Here is a 21382-nt window from a genome sequence, read left to right as displayed (position 1 = left end):
AAATTTTTACTGAATGGGAAGGGGGAAGGTGAAGCTATCCATCCCATGCCCCCCCACAGGTGTTGCTGACAGAACTCCAGCCCGGGGCGATTTTATTTTATTTTTTTACTTTATAAATTTACTATGGTGGGGCAAGTGAAATTCTGGAGAGGGGTGTCCCACCAAAGATCCTAGCCTAGAGGCCCTGTCGCAGGATGGAGACCGTGATTCCCATCCCCCGACTTTGTAACCGTCTATGCTTAAAATACGACGATTGGATTAGAAATATGACTTTCAACTACTAAACATGTACGTAGTAAACATTCCTCTGAGGGAATCTCTTATGAATCGGTGCATGGCGGTATCAGGGCCTTTTGAAGAGCATCCTGGGCTTGCCCCTCCCCCCCATACTGCAGCAGGGCCCCAAGGCTGGGAACTTTGGAGGGAGCCCAAAGCCAGACGGGCCCTTTGCATAGCGAATTTATTATGTGAAAAAACAAAAAATGGGGAGAATCGTCCCCGGGCCCCGGCTGGAGCCCTGCCAGATCCACCCTTGTGGGGAGGGGGAGCGGCATGATCCTGCACCCCTCGGTGAAGAGATTTCTTCCGAGGCCTTCTACCTAGCTAGAAATGCCTGCCTACCGATTTGCATCCTGACACTTAAAATTTTTAATCATATCTCATTTTTATGAGGTCCTGTCTGCACGTGTGAGCCCTGAGCATGGGTGGAGATAGAGGGGCCGCCTTGAGCGTCAATGATGGAGCCGGTATAAGTGTTATTGCTAAAGCCCGAAATTGGCCAGCCAGTTGCCCTAATGTCAAACATTCGGGCTATGTCAGGGCTTTGGGCAGCCAGTTCGAGTGATAGCTACAGATCTACTAAGTGAAAGCTTTAGGGGGTGGCACATCAGGTTTTACAAACAGGCTATAATCTAACCGAAAAACACAGCAATAATGCATATATTAGTTCGTAACATTATAAGTTTCTCTTCTTTTGTCCCATCCATACAGTAATGATCTTCAGCTATAGAGTTAAGTGTTTTAAAAATTTCGGGATCTTTTTGTTATTAAAAAAAACGCAACTTGATATCTTTTTTGTTATGTCCCGTTTTTTTCCGTGATGCCCTAAGCAAGTGCTTATGGGACCTGGACCCTTATCTGGACCTGGTCATAAATAATGTAATTTATGTCGTGAAAATGATCACATTTTTTGATTTCAGTAAAAAAAGAAAATAGAAATTTTCAATCGAGAGTCATTGAAAATACGGGATATTTTACAGAAAAAAGTCGGGATGACCAAAATTACGAGAATGTCCCGAAACAACAATCGGTCATATCGATGTAATCCAGTTTCTGACCAGCGAGCGGCAGAATTAACGCCTACAGGTCCCGCGGACTGAAAACGTTGCGCATCCATGGTACAAAATCATTACAATTTCAAATCATGGGTATTCAACCCCATTGGCGTACGCAAGTGGGGAGGGGGTTTTGGGGTTCTAACCCCCCCCCTCGAGCCAAGACTATAGTGTTATTTCGCAGAAAAAAACGTAACCCCCCCCCCCCGCCTCATGTTCAGCCCGTTGACACACCGCGGATGAAAACCATCCCCTCTCAACTGGGGTTTGGATTAAGGTTACTAGATCCGAAGACCGAGAAAGGAGGGCGTCTGCGCACACACCCCTAGTGGCGTCACTTATCGCAATTTCCACAATAGATGGCGCCACTATTCCCACTGATAAAACCAGGCGCAACAATAACTTTTCCCAACTCCAAAACAGAACCGCTAAAAAAAAAGCAGAAACAGAAAAAAATCTGGCTTCTGGTGAATGTGTTTAAAGGAGGATAAAAAGGTGAATTTTTGCCGACGACGCTTGAAATGGCATCAAAAAGGAGGATGGCTGGTAACCCTAGGCTTACATAAAACTAATTGAAGTGTTAGAGCGCTATAAATATTTATATTAAATGTAGCATTTATTGAATGTAGATAATTAAAATTGATGTTATATTATATCTTATTATAAAATTCAATTGCCATTTTTTTGCCAGTATTTTCTAACCATAAGAACATGAATTGTGCTGTTTTCTTTTCATTAGAGTTTATAATGATTCATTTTTTTAATTTGTTCTCTCTCCTTCTATCGGGTAATAGTATCTAACTTGGAAAGTAGATGACGCTACCTACAAGGGGTGTATTGAACGCATATGTTTCAATTTTCTATTGACCATATTGAAAAAAAAAAATGGAAATTGAGATTGAAGGAAAAGTTTTAATGTTCCCAAAATTGCAAACAAAAAGTTGCAAATTGTTGCAAAAATTACATGCAAAAAAATCTCGGCGGGAAATGTTTCGCACTGGATTAAAATGCATTTTCTGAACAAAAGTTGGAACTTTTTGAAGCGTGGCCCCTTTTGACCAAAAATAAATAAATAATAATAATTAATCGGCGACCCCTACGCAGACTGACCATATGTCACGTTTTCCGGGACATTCAGACTTTTTTGCGCCAGTACACGTGCTGTCCTGAAAGCCCTTTTCGGAACGCTTTTTATTGACTTCCAAAAATATTCAGTTTTTTTTTTTAAATATCACATAAATATTTACTTCGTTTTTTGGATGTACTTGGTGTCCCTTATGCAAGATGAAAGTGTAGCGACGAGGTCTATGTGGTCCTTGATTTTCGTATGAAGGGTGATTAAGAAAGAATTATTCGATTTCAAAATGATTCTACACTTGAAATCAACCATTAAAAAAAATTGCTCATAAAACGTAGACTCATTTCCCCCCCCCCCCCCATATGTTCACATATTACTTATCTTTCTATTCTGTGTTTTCAATTTTTAAGAGATATGCAATTTTGAAATCGGATGATTCTCCCACTTTCTATTTTTTGCAAGGATATTGCACACTCGTGATTCTGGGATCACCACTCAGTGGGCATCACAGAGCCGATATATTGATTATTGTTGAAGTGGCCATACGTCCCGTATTTCCCTGGACAGTCCCGGTTTTTCCTGTTTTTTTGGCCGTCCCAACTTTTTTAGTGAAAGTGTTCGGGTTTTCCCGTTTCGTACACGAAGCTTACCTGAATTTTTATTCATTATTGAAGTCAAAGAATGAAATTATTTTCCCACCCATAAATTATATTATGATAGTTACAATTATAAATAAGAATATTAATCTCTCACATTTGTCTTGGTGAACGTTTTATTTCGTGGAATTCATTTAAATCCACTGCAATTCGCAGTAATGCTTTATTTCCCATTTTGATTTTTACGTAATTTCTCCAATATTTGGCAAGTTTGTTTACTTTTGGCGTCACTTTTTAGCGATAATTAGCGATGTCCCGTAATTGGAATCCCAATTTCCCGTATTTCTTTCGAGGAAATATGGTCAGCCTAATTATTGTACGAATAGAATTTGATAAAATCACTTTGTATGATACATGCTTAGCTGAATAAAGTCATTCCTTTTAGTTCTAACATATTTTAAAATTAAAATGTATTTCTTATTTGGAAGTTTTTATTTTGGAGAATCTCTCGCGACCCACTAGTTGATGGACGGTTTGCGCACCACTGCCATAGACCAGGGGTCGGCAACCTTTTTTTTGGCTGCGGGGTCAAAATCAACCAAAAGTGTGTATTAAGAAGACGTTTCGAGTATATACTCTGTATACCCGAATAGAATTATACTTTATTTTCGGAAATCAAGTGGGTCACTCGGTGATGCGAGGGTCATAGGTTGCCGAGGCCTGCTGTAGACTATATAGAGCAGGCATCTTCAACCCGTTACTCGCGAGTACCACGGTGTTCCCCGAACTACCTATGGTATAAATTATAGTTTCCCAACCTTTTTTGTCCCATCGCCCCCCTTCCCCCATGCAATCTAACCCATAGGATACTATGTTATACCCGTAGCTTCTACCGCCCCCTTGGAACTTTCCCCAACGCCCACGTTGGGAATCACTGGTATAAGTCATAAAATTTCACATCATGGGTATTCAATAGTTGACACCAGGGCCGTCTTAAGAGCATCATGGGCCCCCGGGCCAAGTGGTTTTTCTGAGGCCCTACCTGGTAGAGTCTAGAAAATTTCAACCGGATCTCATTTTTGTGAGGCCCCTCTTCTCTTGAGGCCCCCGGGTCTTTCCCGGGTGGACCCATGCGTTAAGACGGCACTGGTTGACACACCGCGGGCCACATTTAATGTATTAATAGGATTCACCACTCGGTGACCAATGGGTCATAGGTTGTCGGAGCCTGCTGTATACTATAGAGCAGGCATCGTCAATCCGTTGCTCTCGAATACCACGGTGCTCTCCGAACCACCCAGAGTGCTCGATGCTCATGTTTGATTTTGTGCTCCCGAGCATTCGATCAACAATTCCGATTAAACTTGCATACATTGCATTGAAGGGTTGAAACATCTTAATTTCATACATTCGTATGTCAAACTTGCTGTAAGGGTGCTCTTTTTTTGATGATGAGTACAGGCAGTGCTCGCGACTAAAAAAAGATTGAAGACCTCTGCTATAGAGAAGGTATAGGAGGACTTCTATATCTGCTTTAAGGATTATTCTGACCTGTGTTCCAATACGAAATATGCAAACTTCTTCATCGATCTTGATAAATAAAACACCCTTGGGAAATGGCGGAAATGGGATGGGGGTGTGATCGGGGGTGGCTTCGGCTTCCGCTTGGGTTTGTGGACCCCTCCTGGTCTTTCCCCGGGGTGAGGGAGCTGTAAGTTGCTCCGGACGATGGAGGTAGGGTGCCCGGAACACGGCTGTGCCGTGGGTCACTCGGTGACGCCGTTAGGCCCAATCAAGGGACCGAGGGCTAGGGTCACCGGACCGGGGGCTTGGAACCCAGGCCTTCCGGCCCGGCGCACTCATCTCTCTCCAGCGTGGTCCAACCCCTCGGGGTAAAGGGCTTATATCCCTCAGCCTAGGCTACGTCTGGTCTTACAGTGTTTCAGTACGCATGCAAAGGTGTGATTCAAGCATAAAAATTCCATTTTACTTCTCCAAGTTTTCTTGAGGAGGCACATCTGTGGCAGGCATCTTGTGAGGTTAAACGGACGCTGCAAGCAAGAAAGGCTTTGTATGGTCTCGCTTGTCACGGAGACCTACGTCCGTTTAACCCCAGAAGATACTGCCACAGACGTGTGTGAAACGTTGGGAAGAAAATGTCCTAGACCAAGGGTGTAGCGGGGGCGGGGGGAGAGGACTTGGGGTAGGGGGTCTGGTCTCCCCAAAATGTGAGAAATTGACCAAAAAAGAAAAAGATGGCCAAATCTATTGTTCTATCACTCTGGTCCCCATCTCGAAATGAAAGTGGACCCCCCCCCCCGAACGAAATTTCTGGCTACGCCCTTGTCCTAGACCATAGCCTAATAGCCCAGAAACCGCTTGCAAGTCGTTGAACGCCGGCCATGAAAGCCTTATACAATATACAGCTAACCAATCCTTTATCTATTTCCTTCAAATTCCAGTCTCTTCTTCTTGGTGAGTCAGGGGTTCAGTTGCTCCCTGATGTCCCTATAGGTCGCATCATGCACGCACCCCCCCCCCCATCCTGAGACAGGGCCCCTAGGCTGGGATCTTTTGGTGGGGCTCATAAGCCAGACTTTTCACGGCCCTTCTGTAGTGAATTTATAGCATGAAAAACAAAAATGACGGTATTTGTCCCAGGCCCCAGGGCTAGAGACCTGTCGGCCCCATCATTGTGGGGACCATGGGTCACATCCGACCGCTGCTTCCATCCTCGATGCGTAGGGACATCTTCACTTCCTTGCATGGACTGTCACATCTTAGAGTGAAGGCCTCTGTGAAACTGGTACAGGAGCGTTTCGTGTGGCCCACACTGAAGGCTAATGTTACTCTTGGGCACGTACCTGCATCAACTGCTAGAAGTCTAAAGTGTTCCAGCATACTGTTGCGAAAATTATGTAAGTAGTGATTATTTATCATTTATTATTATCATGTTTCACCGGTTAAATAACCGGTAACGCATTTTTTTGTAGACCCCTCGAAATACCGCCAAGTTGGAGCGTTTGGCGACAGCTCGGATACAATGCCAAAGGAGAAGCGTGAAGATGATCCGAGAAGATAGTAGAAAAATCCAGAAGGTCACTTTTGGTCTTTAAAAGGTGGCACCGCTTTTCAGCAACTAAAAAGTTGCGAAATTATATCGGGAAGACAAGTCGTTGTTTGTCGATCGCATCTCTGCTTGTAAATAGCTGTTTCTGTGAATAAATCTGTGACGTCCCTGTATTTTGTCTCATTTTCTCTGCTCGTTTCAAGGACTTGTGAGAGAAATTATCCGGAACAATACGAAGAGTCCTTATGGAGAATCCTCACCACCAGATGCCAAGTTTGAGCATGTACATATATATATATATATATATTTTAGGCCTCTATATATCCATCTGAAGGCTACAAATATTGACTATTGGTCTACCAAATTCTTATCAAAGGTCGACCAGTGTTTGTAAGCATTGACAGGGCCAAATCAGGTTATATCTGTAACGATGATCGTAATGACTGTGCATCGTGAAACTTATCAGTGTACTAATCATGAGAAAGAATTTATGAAGTCCATAAACAGAGCTTGAGGCCCCCCCCCCCTTCTGTACGGTATTGACGGGAACTCTTTTTCAAGGCTAGAAATAAAATGTGATTTTACACTCATGACAACAAAATAAGAAAAATGAATGCTAAGAATAACTTTTTCAATGACTTTTAATCATACGCCATATTCGACATTTTTACAATTTGTCTTCTAAGCGATCAGAGGACCATTTTCTACGGTAAATGATACACACACACAATCGAATGTGAGGATCAACCGCATATGCAATGCTTATCATCACAACTGCGCACCACTTTACTGCTTTTCAGGCAATATATACTCTACATGTCTCGCAATCCGCTGCGTCAGCCAAAATCTAAACATGAATTCGAAAGAAAAAAAAAGTGCATTGCAAACATAGTATTTTCTGTGTGTAAAATCATGTTAGGAATTATAATAGGAGAGCGTTATCCTACATTTTATCGCATTAACAGCTAATAATCGGAAGTAATGATGATGATGATGATGATATAAAAAGATAACTGTTTCATTTTTGATCGGTTTTTTTGCTTTTTCGTCCATACCCAAACAGCTTCAAAAGATACATCGATACTTATTCGATAGAATACGCATGAGCAATCATTAATTTTATCACAATTGTATCAAATTCACATATTAACTAAGCAATATATCATATCTTTTGTTTTCAGTCACATAACATGTCTTCTTTGATTTCCGTTTACTAAAAAGATATCAGTATACTAATCACGGGAAGGAATTTTTGAAGTCACAGTAAACAGCTTAAGCAATGCTTAAAATTATCTGAATGCTGCATAGAAGGTATCAATTAAATAGATAATATTCAATGTAATTTGTAATTCGATGTAAAATTAACGTTAACGAATAGTATCACGCTTTCAAAATAATTAAAATTTCAAGTTATCATCATCAAAACCGGTCATCATCAAAACCACCAACATGAGCAGATTCAACAAGAAGATTATCTTCATTCTTCGAATACCTTCGAGAAAAGGAAAATTTAACTAGAAATAAATATTTGTGGGATATTCTTATAATATATTGTATTTGAAATAATTATACAAAATTATTGCATAAAATGCAAATTTTTTTTTTAAAGGATTTCTATTAGTGTTAATTCTGAGAATACAAATACTAATATATCAAATTTGTGGGCATCATTAAAATTTATTCGACTCTATTATTGTTAATAATAATTACATCTTTTTATTTAGAAACTGGTTTAAGGCCGTTTGCATAACTAAGGAATTCAACGTTGCCTTTAATAATTATTAAAAGCAACATCGAATCAATTATTTAAACAAGTTGAATATTGTTTTGAATAATAATTTTAAACAATATTTGAATTAATTTAATTTTAATGAATATACATTCCTGGATACATTATAATGTTACCTATAAGATAAAATAATTATTAAAATATTGCGATATTACATGAAACTTACCTGGTAGACAAAATAAACTCGAGGGGGGAAACTCTTCGATTGGAGAGTGAATGCAGATAAATTGAAGAATATTGAATAATTGAATTTACATGCATCGTTCACTTTTACAGGGAAAACAATTATGAAAAAAAAGAAGAAAAACTAAAGATATTCGTCAATTTCTCAGAAAGAGTTTCACGTTAATAGGTTATTATTTTGATGAAAGTGAGGCTGCAATCGATGTTTGGCAATAACTATTGTTTATTGTCTTAGAAAGAATGGAGTTCGCGTCAAGTCACGGCATTCGTAATTTCAATATTGGTAACTTGACGACAATTTGCTTGTCGAAATTTAAATGTAGAAAACGAAGCAATACAAAGGAGTCACGAAAAGATATTGTAACAGGAAGACAGCTGCGGGATTAATCAAATTAACGCGTAATTAACATATATGAGCTGGGTTTTTTAAAGAAAAGTTTACGATAAAGTGTTATATTTATAGGTGCCTTGTGAATGCTGCATTTCGTTTCATTTGATGGTACTATTGTGTGTATATCCATTAATATTAATTGATGTATTTGTTGGTAACATTTTAATATTTTGCCATATTAACACACACACACTTGTCTGGATTAAGCTTTGCTCTATGATTCCACCTTTCAATATTATAAATTTCGTCCTGGAGATTGTCTATTACTGTTTGAGGATCTTTCGATATGACTTCTTATTGCAGTTAACTTTCATTAAAGTAAAGTTACCCCCCCCCCCCCAGATGCGATCAACTCGTTTTACGGCCAAATAAAAATACCCCGGCAAAAAGCCCATTTCAATAATGCATTTCGAGCAACTGTTTAATGTTCACCCTCAGATACGGTGATGGACACCATTTTCATAATTCGTTCTATTGCATAGCTGCCAACTTTGCAGAGTAAGAATTCGGGAGGTTTTCGCGAGGATCCAAATTCCGTACAAAAAATAAACGTAATGAAGGGATCTTTTAAAACATTTTATGGATTTTTCTTTAGTAAAAAGGCAATTTTAGGGATATTTTCCCGTTGCACAAACCGTGCAAGCCATCGCTAATCATGGCCAACCAGTACGTTAAAGTCATTGGGTTAAATTACCTCTCAAAAATCTCTAAATCTCTCAAACCAAAAAAATCTCCGCCGGGCCCGAAACGGGACATATGGATAAAGCAGGTACATGCGATCGCGCCAATTTTGGATTTCGAAATGTCAATTGACGCTTGTTCCAGACCAGAACTGAACATTTCCCTCGCTGCCCAACCTTTGCAGGCTATCTTGCGACTTACAGATCACCAGGGGTGGTATGTGAAAGAAAAAGACAAGTTTGTGCATGTGTGTAAGGTGTGTAGTGTATGTATGTGTAGAGAATGAAAGAGCCAGGAGAGCATTGTTTACAAATCTTTGCGAAATGAATGCTCATCGAGATAAAACACAACACAGTCGAAGAACAAGGGGGAAATGTCTTAAGGGAAGTAGCTGATGATATGCTACCCAAAAACTCCAAACATTATAAAATTTCACAAAATCGAAAGACACTATTCAGAGATGTTTAAATCAATAAAAGATTAGTTCGTGACAAAATTTTTGTGTAAACAAGTTCACTCAGCAGTACAGGTACTGTAGAACCGGCACCAGTCATATAACCATAATCAAGAACGTCAAAGGAAAAAGTTATAATGAAGACACGACACACACCATCTCTGTATTGTAATCACATCAATTGCAATATCACATGAATTTGATGCATTATTTGTTCACCAAAAAAAAAAAAAAAATAAATAAAAATAAGAAGAATAATGAAATTATGACAATAAAAATCTAGAATGCGGAAAATAACCATATTGCTGACATTGCAAAAATAAGGAGAAATTCAACTGCAAGCTATGCACAATTAAGCCAATGCAAGACGAAATAATGAATAAATGAGATAAATGTGATTAATTGCGAAAAAAAAAACCAGATATAAATGCCTCTGAATTGCGATCACAGCATCTGAAATATCGAATAAAACTGATATTATATTGATATATTATTTGAAGAAAAAAAAAATCATGAAAACGTTCTGAAAATTATATCAATTCGTCACCCAATCCACGCTTAACACGTCCATTGGTCTAAAGTGTACTGTGGGGATTCTATGGGTGATACATTGGGAGGGGGCGGTTTATTATGTAGGTTCCCTCATTGGATCGTCCCATATTTTATTGCAAAAATTTTTCAGACTTAATTCGGCTCTTGGGAAGGATGATCACCTTCCCGTGTCTGGATTCGGGCCTTACCCACACGCCCTGATCAATTTTTATTTATGTTCATTATAAACTTAGTTTTGACTAAATTCAATTCAATAAGTAGAAAGTGTCTTGCTCTTGGATGACAGTAGTGGGGGGAGGGGCTAGATAAGATGGGGGCCACCAGAACAAAATAAGATACAAAGGGCGGGGGCATAGGCTAAAAAATGTTAAGAAACACTGCTATAGAATCATTTGGGAAGAATTGTGCATCAAAAGATTCAGAAAGTTTTATTGGCTTTATATTATCCTCTTCATTAAAGAGGATAAATTCCCCTTCTGGTTTTCTTATATTGCTGTCGTCTTTTCTCTTTTGTTCCTCATTTTGTGGTATATGTACCTCGTACTTTGTATAATGAACCTTCTTCAGGTCTCTCTTCCACCAGCCGCGTTCTGAAGCGACCATTTTGAAAGTCCCGTATTTCTTTTATTTCTCTATTTTTCTTATTGTTTGACGAATGGCTCCAAGGTTTTTCTGCCATTTCTTTCTTAGTCTGCTTTCAATTCTAATTTCTTCTTTAAACCAATGTGGCAATCCTAGTGGGTTAGAGTTAATTATGAGCTCTCTATTGCTTGCCTTACAGAATCCAGGATTACATTTGTCGGAGAGATTTTACTGTTTTCAGCTTAGTTTCAGAGAGTCTATAATTATTTGAACTCACTGGCATATGATCTGAGTCTAATATTGTATAAGACCCAAAATGAACAAAACATTAACTTAAAACGTAGGCTAAATTCTTACAAAACTTATTTAAACTTATTTTACTGTTCATTGATAAAGAATTACACAAATGTGAAAAGGTAATATTGAAATTCATTGATCATTAATGTATTATTATTTTTAAACTAGGTCGGATAATCGAGAGTTTACTGTACAACTATATATCTGGTTTTTTTATTACATTAAGTAAAATATTGTTTGAAAAATTTCAATTATTTTAGCATCTCAGTTGATGTGAGATTGGTAATATGACATAATTATTTTAGCACGTGAAGTTGAAGCATGCCAAGATGACACAGATTGTCACAGATTGCACTGAAGCTGTTTTACTATTCAAAAAAAAAACAAAAAAAAAACACGTAATATTTCTTGGCTATTTCTGAAAAGTGATGAGCAAGACTCGGATGTTGTTGCCCTAGAAATCTTCAAAAATGACTAAAAAAAATACCCTAAAAACTTGAAAAAATGCCATTATAAAACAAAGTTCTCTCGAAAAACCGGTTGTGTTCGAATGTCGGAATAAAATGTTTTGACTTCATTAAAACCATATGTGTAAACTTTTTTCTCAAGTTTATTCTTTCTTTCTCGTCTAGAGTTCATCAAAAATAACAATTTCTCTAATAAGCGAGTTATAATTCATGTGAATTGGTTAAGAACACCGGTGTTATCTCCCCCACAAGAGTAGGGCTGACAGGGTTCTTTCCGGGGGCCTGAGAGACGATTCTTATCTTTTGTTTCAAGAGCTTTACTATTGAAAGGGCCGTGAAGAATCTGACCGGAATAATACTGAAAGCCAGTCATCCCAATATGCATATGTTTCTATAGTCAACGATTGCGGGAATACCGGAAATAAACAATGTTGGACAGCCAAATATTCAAAACGAAGTCAACTTGCATGTTTGTGTGATGACATCTCATCAACAGATGGCGATCATAAAATCTTCCAATTTGAATTCGATATTGCTGCTGCCATCTGTTGACAAAATAAATCAAAGTTTATTTATTTTTTTCTGCTCATCTCTCTCATGTTTTTGGTTTCTGAATGCTTGAATTGAAAAAATTTTGTAGCCAAAAAAAAAAATTGCAAAAAAAATTGAATATGAAAGAGTTATGCTTTTTGGCTTAGATACTCTATGCGGTTGATTATTTCTTGAAGTAAAATTAATGTTATAATTAATTTTAATGTACTCAACAAATGGCGCTGACACCTACCTTCTCTGACGAAAAGCATGACCATTTATAGTGCATAATTATAGTGACTCATGATAATTCTCTTTCAGTTGTGGATATGGCATTTTGCCTGAAGTAATCTGTTAAACGAGCTTAGAGTCCCGATTTTGACTTAAATTTCTACACATACAGCTACACACACTATTATATATCACACACACTTTTACACAACAAAATAGGCCAAGTACTTCTTGTGCCCACTGCTAAGACCGGTAGAACGGCCATCAAAAATTGTGCCGCGGGACCGGCGAATCAAGTTCCATTCAGCTCAGCTCAGCTGGTTGATATCTTGTTTGTAAATAATATTAACTACAATCGTAGATCATATCTTTTTCACCTTATACCATCAATTAATCATCTCATTTAACATCATCCTTGGTTGTGGAAAACATTCATCATTTTCGATAAGGGACCCATGTCTCATCCCCCCTTATCCTCCCCTCAGGAGAATAATATAAGAGAACGTTCTTACGTCATACACAAACAACCCTTATCCGTTTAGGATACAGCCTAGCAAAATTGGCTCTCTCTTTTCCCCCTTCTTCTACCCTCTGTACCGCCACCAGGTGGCGCCCAGCAGCCTAAGAGCTGCATAAATCTAACGCCCCTTACACCAACCATGGCAAAATTTGCACATCTGTGACTACAATTGGCAGAACAATGATGAAGTGGTTATATTGTGCCATAATGGCACCGAGGCACCACGTCTGACAAATTATGGCTTTGGCTTGGTTGATATCCATTAATAATTCCGTTATTTTAATGAATGACTAAATACGGTCATTCAAAAAAATTATTAATTAAAAGATATATGCTATGAACGCTACGTGAATTAAATAACCATTTGTTATGTGACCGAATCAGCATAGATTTTTTAATCTAATAAAGTTGTCAGATGTTCAAAAGTTACATAATATGATTCTGATGGGACTATGAGGAGTGCATTAATGTTCTGTAAATTCTAATGAACATTTGTAACCTTCTACTGTACTTTTCTATTATTATTATTTATTTTTTAAATATATTTGTCAAATGTTTAGAAAAAACATTGAATGGTTTTGGTGACATTTTGTTGGAGTTTTCATGTATATACACATATCATTTTTTGTCTAAATGGAAATATATTGCAAAATATGCTGTAAACTTATGTTGTAAAACATTGGTAATTTTTGCAATTTGTGGCAAAGTGGGTCACTTTGTGAAACTGATTTGTTTAATATTGTAGATATTGAGGATATTTTTGCAATCTACGAGATTTATTTTTGAAAGTAAGTGTAATCTGATGGGGTAGAAGATGTTTTAACCCCTGAAAACTGTTAAAAATGTAAATCAGTATATTAATATGGTTTAGTGAGAATATTTTATATATAAAGGGTTATATATATAATTTAAAAAAAAATTACCGATGGTTGTTTTTAAGCAACCATTTTGTCATTGACTGATCAATATCTCTACCTAAGTAGATAAACCAAGACGAGAGCTCGGTACTTCGCACCAACTAGCAATGGCATGGTTAATTTCCGGCACGTAAAAATTTCAAATTTACCATCTTCGTGACGCTGGTGACGCGGTATGAGGATTTACGAGAGGCACGATGTTTGTTGCCCAAGCTTTATAAAATATGCAGTTGAACTTCGAATAACGAGCAAGAATTTTGACTCGGTTAACGAGCGATGGTAATTGAGCAGATGGTTTTTTTGCTTTCGCCAACACACGTGTTATGGAATTTTGGGTAGTATTCTTCCCTACGGTCTTTGGTAAGCGTGCCTCAGTTGGAAATTTAACACACGTGCGAGTGTGAATATCGTATACAAAACTAGACGTAGCAGCGATGTGTTTGTGCACTTGAAGTCTTTTTTTAAATTCTGCTTGTGTGTGGAAAAAAAAACTGTGGGCTGATTGCATTATTGAACGTGATTTTGAGGGAGCTAGCTCATGAACGAGAACCACTACTTGTCGATGAGGTTTTGTGCTTGGGGAAGACCATAGATTGGGGGTGTAAGAGGATGGCATTCATGAGCTAGTGTTGAAAAATGTCTAGAAGTTGACAGCAGATGAAGTAGATCTCTTTTGCACGCACCAGCAAGAGCTTATGGACGGTATCTCGTCTGAGAAAGAGACAGGTAAGGAGGAGTCCCTCACATAAAATGAGCTTAGAGAAATGTGTAGAATTCGGGGATATTATGTAAAAACTCTGTATAAAAGAACCACCCAAATAAAGCTTCAGCAATATACAAGCAACGAATCTCTCCAAAACGAACACTGCAATTTACCATTACCCAGAAATCCCAAAAAAAGGAGGTGAAGCAAGTGTCATAGGATAAGGTTCTTTTGAAAGTCACGCAAAAAGATTAAGTTAGCAAACAACAGCGAGTCTGTAAATCGTTCTAAAACCTAAACGATAGTCCTCTCTTTCTCGTCGTTTTTAGAGTATATTAATGTGTAAACATTACGTATCGCGTATGTTTATTTATGGCGTTATTTATATTAAGTATATTTTATTGCATTATGTATAATTATTATTGTGTTTAATTACTGATTGAGAATGACGTTTTTATTAGTCATTTTTATGAATAATTGTGGGACGAATTATCCGAGTTTTCATTATTTCCTATGGGGAAGTTTGATTCGAATAACGAGCGCGTTGGCGGAACGAATTAAGCTCCTTAAAGCCTGGTTTTCCTAGGAGCAGCATTTCTACGGTGCGTGGAGCGCGAGAACGCTGATGGGTAAAAAAACCTGAATTTCAGGTCATTCAAGCAGATTTTCAGCCATTTTGGACCCCCCCCCTTCCCCTTGTCAGCAAAACACTGACCCCCGTCAGCAACTTAGAATATTTCATATCTTCAAAAAGGGGTAGTTGATGACGTAAGCAACCTTCAAACCCCCCCCCCTGTCAACAAAAGTCAGCAAATCCGAACCCCTCCTCTCCCCCCGCCCCCTTCGATGCTAACGTTATACTTGAATGACCCCTTACTTGTGAGCACCTACAACGTTCAATACTCGTGTCCGATTTCACTTGATCAACGTCCCGATTAGAAATTTTGTACAAATTGCATTCATGGATTAAAATCATCTTGATTCCGTGCACTGTCAAACGTGCCGAAAAAGTGCTCTTCCTTCGATGATGGATCCAGGAAGTTCTCGTGACTATAAAAATCTGTGCGCTATAGCTTTTTACCTAAAAAGAAAAGAATGAAATCGTGCGACGTGATGTAGGCAATCGGCTTCTCGTGATCGGAGGACTGTACGTACTTGTTCATCTCAGTCGCTGTGAGATGCAGCATTATGACATGATTATTTTAGCTTCTGAAAAGCGACGAGTATTGAAAAATGTGGAGCAATAAATTTCTAGTGATAATGTTTAGTAATTCAAAAAAACAAACTTAAATTCAACCATCACCATTTACATATGTTTCTAAAGTCACGATTACTGAAATATCCGCTGAAAAAACAATTTTGGACAGCCTTTATGATGCAATGAACAGAATTAAACGAAGTCAAATTTCCATATTTGCGTGGAAAGTTTGTAAATAAAAGATATAGATGGCGACAAAAATATTTATAATATGTATTGCTTTGATTGCCATCTGTTAACTAAAATGAGAACGATACTTTTTCCGACACATCTTTTTTTACATTTTTAAATATTTAATTTGCAGCTTTTTACCTCTAAGACAACAAAAATCTAAATAAAATTTGATATTTTAAATAATATTTTTTGATTTTTGAAAGGATCAAAAATTGTTGACTGTTTATGAAAGTGAAATAATATAAATAATTATCTCAACTGGAAAAACTTGAAATCGATGGTTATCCAGCAAGATTTATTAGCGTGTGGCGGGTCCTGTGTACATCATATGGTCCGTAGCCAAAATGATTCAGGAGGGAAGGGTGTACCTGTACGTTTCCAAAAGCGATTCCAGTTAGTTTTTGCAGTCTGGCGCACCTGCTTTCCCCCTTGAAATTTTTTCTTCCACATTACTGCGTTGATTTTGGATTCTGTGGGGCGCCAAAGCTGCATTAAGAGTACTTTTCAAGCGGCTTTGGTGGGGCGCAATGCTACTTTTATTTATTTTTTAAAAATCAATTCGAAATATGCACGCCGCTTCTGTATGTGTTAAGTAATTGCCATTGAATGAGAAAACAAAAGAATAAAACGACGTGCTCAAGTAAGGTGGTCACACGAACTGAACACAAGGAAAAAAAGTAATATGAATAAGAGAATTTTTTTACTCCGAAATTTGTAGTGAGGATTGTTCTCAGGACAGTACAATGGCTTAGAAAAAGCCGGTTGAGAACAATACCGGATTAACCACTTGCCGGTATCAGACACGGGCACCCTCTTCTACCCGGAATCGACTTGCCCGCGCGTAGCCAACACCAGCTAAAGCAAATGTTGATTTTGGCGTAGCACGGGAGTCGTAATCTTTGCTCCTAGATAGGGTTACCAACTGTTCCTTTTTCCTGTGTCACTCGAAGCGTCCTCCTACGTTTTAGAAAATTCGTCCTTTTTTAGGTTTCCAGAATCATTTTCTTTTTTTCCTTAGGGAATTGTTTTTTTTTGTTCAATCTGTAACATATATCTCTTCATTGGTGAGAGTGTTTGCGCGTGTGTCTTTTCCCCACACATTTTTACCCGCTTTGACCGCAGTCTTCGAAATTCCCAGACGAACCCAAGTTGCATTCAAGCAGGGCAGATGCGACTTGCAGACAGTCACAGAGCTGTTTTTCCGACAGTCTTGCCCAACCCAAAAAGACAGTCGGAAAAGCAGCTCTGGAAGAAGAAAACCTCAATATCCATTTTCAGAATATCATTGCTTGCTCACCAACAGCAGATGTCGCCTACTAAAGTGTGGGAGGGTTACCTATTCTTCTTTCAGAAATAAAAAAAATAGGATGCAAACAACACATTCAATGCTAATTCCTCTGACCCGTTTCTACTTTACAAACAGCTACTACACTATTAATATTTGTTCCTCTCTTAGTTGACAACTTATCGGGAGAGTTTGAATAATTTTTTTCATATAACTAGAGCCCGGATTAAACGCAAATGCATACGTGCACATGTATTTGCAAATTTTGACCCTTTTCAAATGTTAATGCACACAAATGCATGAAATCGAAGAATTCCAGAATAAGTGCATATTTTTGAAGCTTAACGAAAGTTCAATCACATTTTTATAATTTTTCGAGTGAGTATTGCTTTTAAAAATGCTCATGAATAATAAGCAATTGGCAATTCTTTGTACCTTACGCATTTAAGCAGAGGATTTTTTAGTGAATTACCAAAGATGTTTGTTACTTTTGATGGTATCCGTTGCTCTCAAGCTGGATTGAAAAAAAAATTACCGTATATACTCGTGTATAAGCCGACCTCCCCACTTCAGGACCACCAAAACCGCAATAAATTGAAAACCCGTGTATAAGCCGACCCCAAAAAAATCCGTCGTGCATTTTAGAGAAAAAAATTCTTATAATTTTTCATGCAAAATGAATAGCTTGCGGAAATTTAGAATAGAAAATGATTCAAACTTTTCAATCCATTTCTTCTGAGCCTCCAAGCTCATCGTAATCCATCAGATCATCATAGGGGGTGCGGCATCTTCCTTTTTATCCTCATCTGGGCTGTCATTGCCATTGTCACTTTCAAAGAGAATATCATCTTTAGTTCCGTCCATCGCATTGCTGATGCAACACTTTTTGAAGGATCGGATGATAATTTCGGCGGAAACAGAATTTCACGACTCATGTACCCATTGGCAGACTAGGCCAATATCAGGTTTCTTCAAGACACCACTTTTTGTAGTTTCTTTATCGTTGGAACTCAGCCATTCGATCCACAAATTCCTCAAATAGTTTTTGAGAGGCATGTTGATGTTCACATCTAAATACTGTATAATCGACGCGCGTCAGCTCACCTGGTATTAAAGCCAATGATGTTTTCGATTTCTTTGCCTCGGCTTTGACATTATCGGTTCAGTGAGATTTGAACATATTCCATACCAATAATGCCGGTTTCTCGAATACTGCTACAAAAATGACTAATGATTGCCGGGATCGATATTTTCTCATCAAAAACTGACCCGAGTATAAGCCGACCCCCCAACTTGATGAACGAATTTTTCCACAAAAAAACTCGGCTTATACACGAGTATATACGGTACTTATTTCATCCTGGTTAAAATAGATAGAGTGAGTATTAAATTTACCAGATATGAGTATTAAAAAACCAGATGGCGACTTACACAATGATGACGTCACTCTCCGCTATCATACGAATGATAGCGGAGAGTGACGTCATCATTGTGTAAGTCGCCATCTGGTGGCAACGTCAGCAGTTGTGAGCTTGGCCTGAGTCTGGTCCGGCCGTCCATGTACGGTCTCTTTCAGTGTACACGAGCTCCAAGGAAAGATTGAGAAATTCGGTTCCTCTGTAGTCTAGTGGTCTAGGGCGTTCACCCGGAAAGTGAAAGGACGTGGGTTCGATTCCCCGCAGTGGCAGTTGAATTTTCTCTCTTTCCAAAATATATCTTCGCAACATCCAGTTGTTAAAAACCTTCGTATTTCTATTTCTCACAGCGAAGGGAGTTGGGCGCAAATCAAAGGTAGAAATGTGCAGTGCTTATGAATGACGATTCGATGAAGTTTTCATATTGCCAATTACAAAGACCATGTAACCACCAATAAGAAAGACGACTATGGGTCAGTCGCATAGATATAACCATTAATCTTTTGTTTATGGTCAGTCGTATATCTTTGGCTGGCTTGTTTGAATATTTTCACATAGTTTTCATTAGCGTCTAAGCTTCTGGTACAAGGTTGGTGTGCTTGGTCTACATTTCTGGGTATGTTTTATGAGTATATTATTATTTCCTGGTCTATATTTCTGTTGACAAAAACATGGAATATTGCAAAACCGAACGTGGAAATGATATATTGGTTTGCGTGTGTGTGTTTAACAGTTTTTTCCCCATAATTCATGTTCCGAAATTATAAAAACTTTTAATGCAGCTGAATGAATTAGCCTATTAATAATTTTCTTTATTTGAGTTTTTTGTTGTATCATAAAATAGAGGTACAGATTATACGGATGACAAAAAATAATGTAGTACTTTTTAAATTAAATTGTTTGAATTCAATTTAAATTGCAATAAATTGAAATCTACGTATCGTAAAAAAAGAAAAAAAATATTGTAGTTTAAAATAGCATCCCTTATTATTGTATTAATCATCATCTGACTTTTAATTGTGATGTTCACGTTAGATAAGTGTTTAAATGAAATGTTACTCAAAGGCACTGAAAATAAATAAAGGTTTAGATATTGTGGAGTGTTTTTATATGTACGATACGAATTGTTTTTAAAATTAAAATTATCTCAATAAATGTAGGCTATAATCAGAGGCGGATTTATAGTTTTCCCACCTTTGGGCTATTCAAACCTTGCCTTCCTTCTCCCTTTCTAATTCACATTCTTGATCACCAATTACTCAATTTTGTTTACGCCCTTTCAATTGAACTTGTCATCTTGGGATTTCAAGTGAACCACCATGAAATATACCTCTGAATATAATTCTATATTGTCTGTTAATGTTAATCCACTTGTGTGGTAAGAAAAAATTTCTACTAATCGTTGACTGGAGCCGTATGAGCGTCATGTACATGAAGTTACATACAATGGGCTTACATACATCAAAAAGTCTGATTTCATTCTTTTTACTTGAGAGTTGTTACTTTAGAGTTGAAAAAAAAAATCAAAAATCGATTGATGTTTGCAGTGGTGTCAGAGGCAGGGATGCTGTGGGTGCCCAGGGTACTTTATAGAATGGGTATGAGCACCCAGAGAAATAATTCAGAAATCAAAATTTCCTACTTCAAGATCAAAACAAGAACCCACAAGTTCTAAACACTTCCGGCACTCTCGGCCAGTCAAAGGTGCCGACATGAAGGGAACATTGAGGAAGGAGGGAGTGCTGAAAATCGCCATTCATTCCGTATATAAGGGACTCAAACCCGTACTCAGGAGGCGAAATGGTGCATTGCATTGTATATTCATGAGTTATTGGAATGGGGGAGGGGGGGCTGAAATGGCATCAGCCCCCAGTTTCTGGTGCCTATGGTCGGAGTGTTTGAATATTATTTCGGTGTGATAATACAAAGTGATATGAAATGTACATTGCATTGCAAAAAAATAATTTGAAAATAAGACTTTTCGCAACTGTTATACATAAAACTTAGTTACATGGTCGATAAAAAATTCCTTAGAGATATATTCTCTGCATGGATACATTTAATAGTGAATTACGGAAATCGTGCTGGGGGGCACATTGACCGCAATTTATTATCTCGATGTGCACCCCCCAACGCTCCTCGCTGCAAGAAATGGAAATCCCTACAGAAAGCGGGAAACGCGGCCTATACGATAGAAACTAAATTTTCAAAATTTATTTGATCCCAATTTATTACCTTTCGTGTGCTCCCCCAACGCCCCTCACTGCGAGAAATGGAAATCCCGACAAAAAGTGGGAAATACTTCTTATATGGCGGAAATTAAATATTAAAAATTTATTTGATCTCAATTTATTATTTGGGTGAGCTCCCCAACGCCCCCTCACTGCGGGAAATCGAAACCCCGACAGAAATACGGCTTATATGGTGAAAATTAAATTTCAAAAATTTATTGGATCCCAATTCATTATCTTGGTGTACGTTCCAATGTCCCTCGATGACTTCAATGAATACTTTCCTTCATTTGTTAAAAATTAAAACAGAGATGGGAAGGGGGAACATTTCCAACAAATGAGACAAAAAAATTAGTTCAATTTTTTACTCCTAAAGCAACTACCCTATGGAACAGATGCAGTATGGTCCACCACGACTTTGGCGACTTTTTCCTCGTGATAAGTCGCCAAGACCGTCATAATTCAAATTTGGTTGCCGTATTTTTTTAACATCTTTCAGGTTTCGTTGGGTGATACCAGATGACGCTGGCTTCGCCAAACAGGATTTTTCTTTTGTTCACCGCGTTTTTTCAAAAATTCTAAACAGCCGTTGTTCCATTTCCAGCGCGTCTCTCTCTCTTTGATTATTTTTCCTCCCTTCTGT

The 21382-nt window shown here is 38.0% G+C and overlaps 1 long non-coding RNA gene across 1 annotated transcript; it reads right to left on the bottom strand.

Moving 5' to 3' along the window:
* Window positions 1–6701: 6701 nt before the first annotated feature.
* Window positions 6702–8191, bottom strand: LOC149065954 (uncharacterized). Its single transcript, XR_016195458.1, has 2 exons — window positions 8034–8191; window positions 6702–6925 (listed from the first exon to the last, which is right to left on the bottom strand). It is a non-coding gene; the product is annotated as an uncharacterized LOC149065954 (long non-coding RNA).
* Window positions 8192–21382: the final 13191 nt, after the last annotated feature.

Source organism: Pholcus phalangioides, unplaced genomic scaffold (genome assembly GCF_987345545.1).
Source record: "Pholcus phalangioides strain wild (caught in Gottingen) unplaced genomic scaffold, Ppha-v1.0 ptg000036l_1, whole genome shotgun sequence".
In the NCBI taxonomy this organism is placed as follows: domain Eukaryota; kingdom Metazoa; phylum Arthropoda; class Arachnida; order Araneae; family Pholcidae; genus Pholcus; species Pholcus phalangioides.
This window is presented reverse-complemented; position numbering and strand designations above follow the sequence as displayed.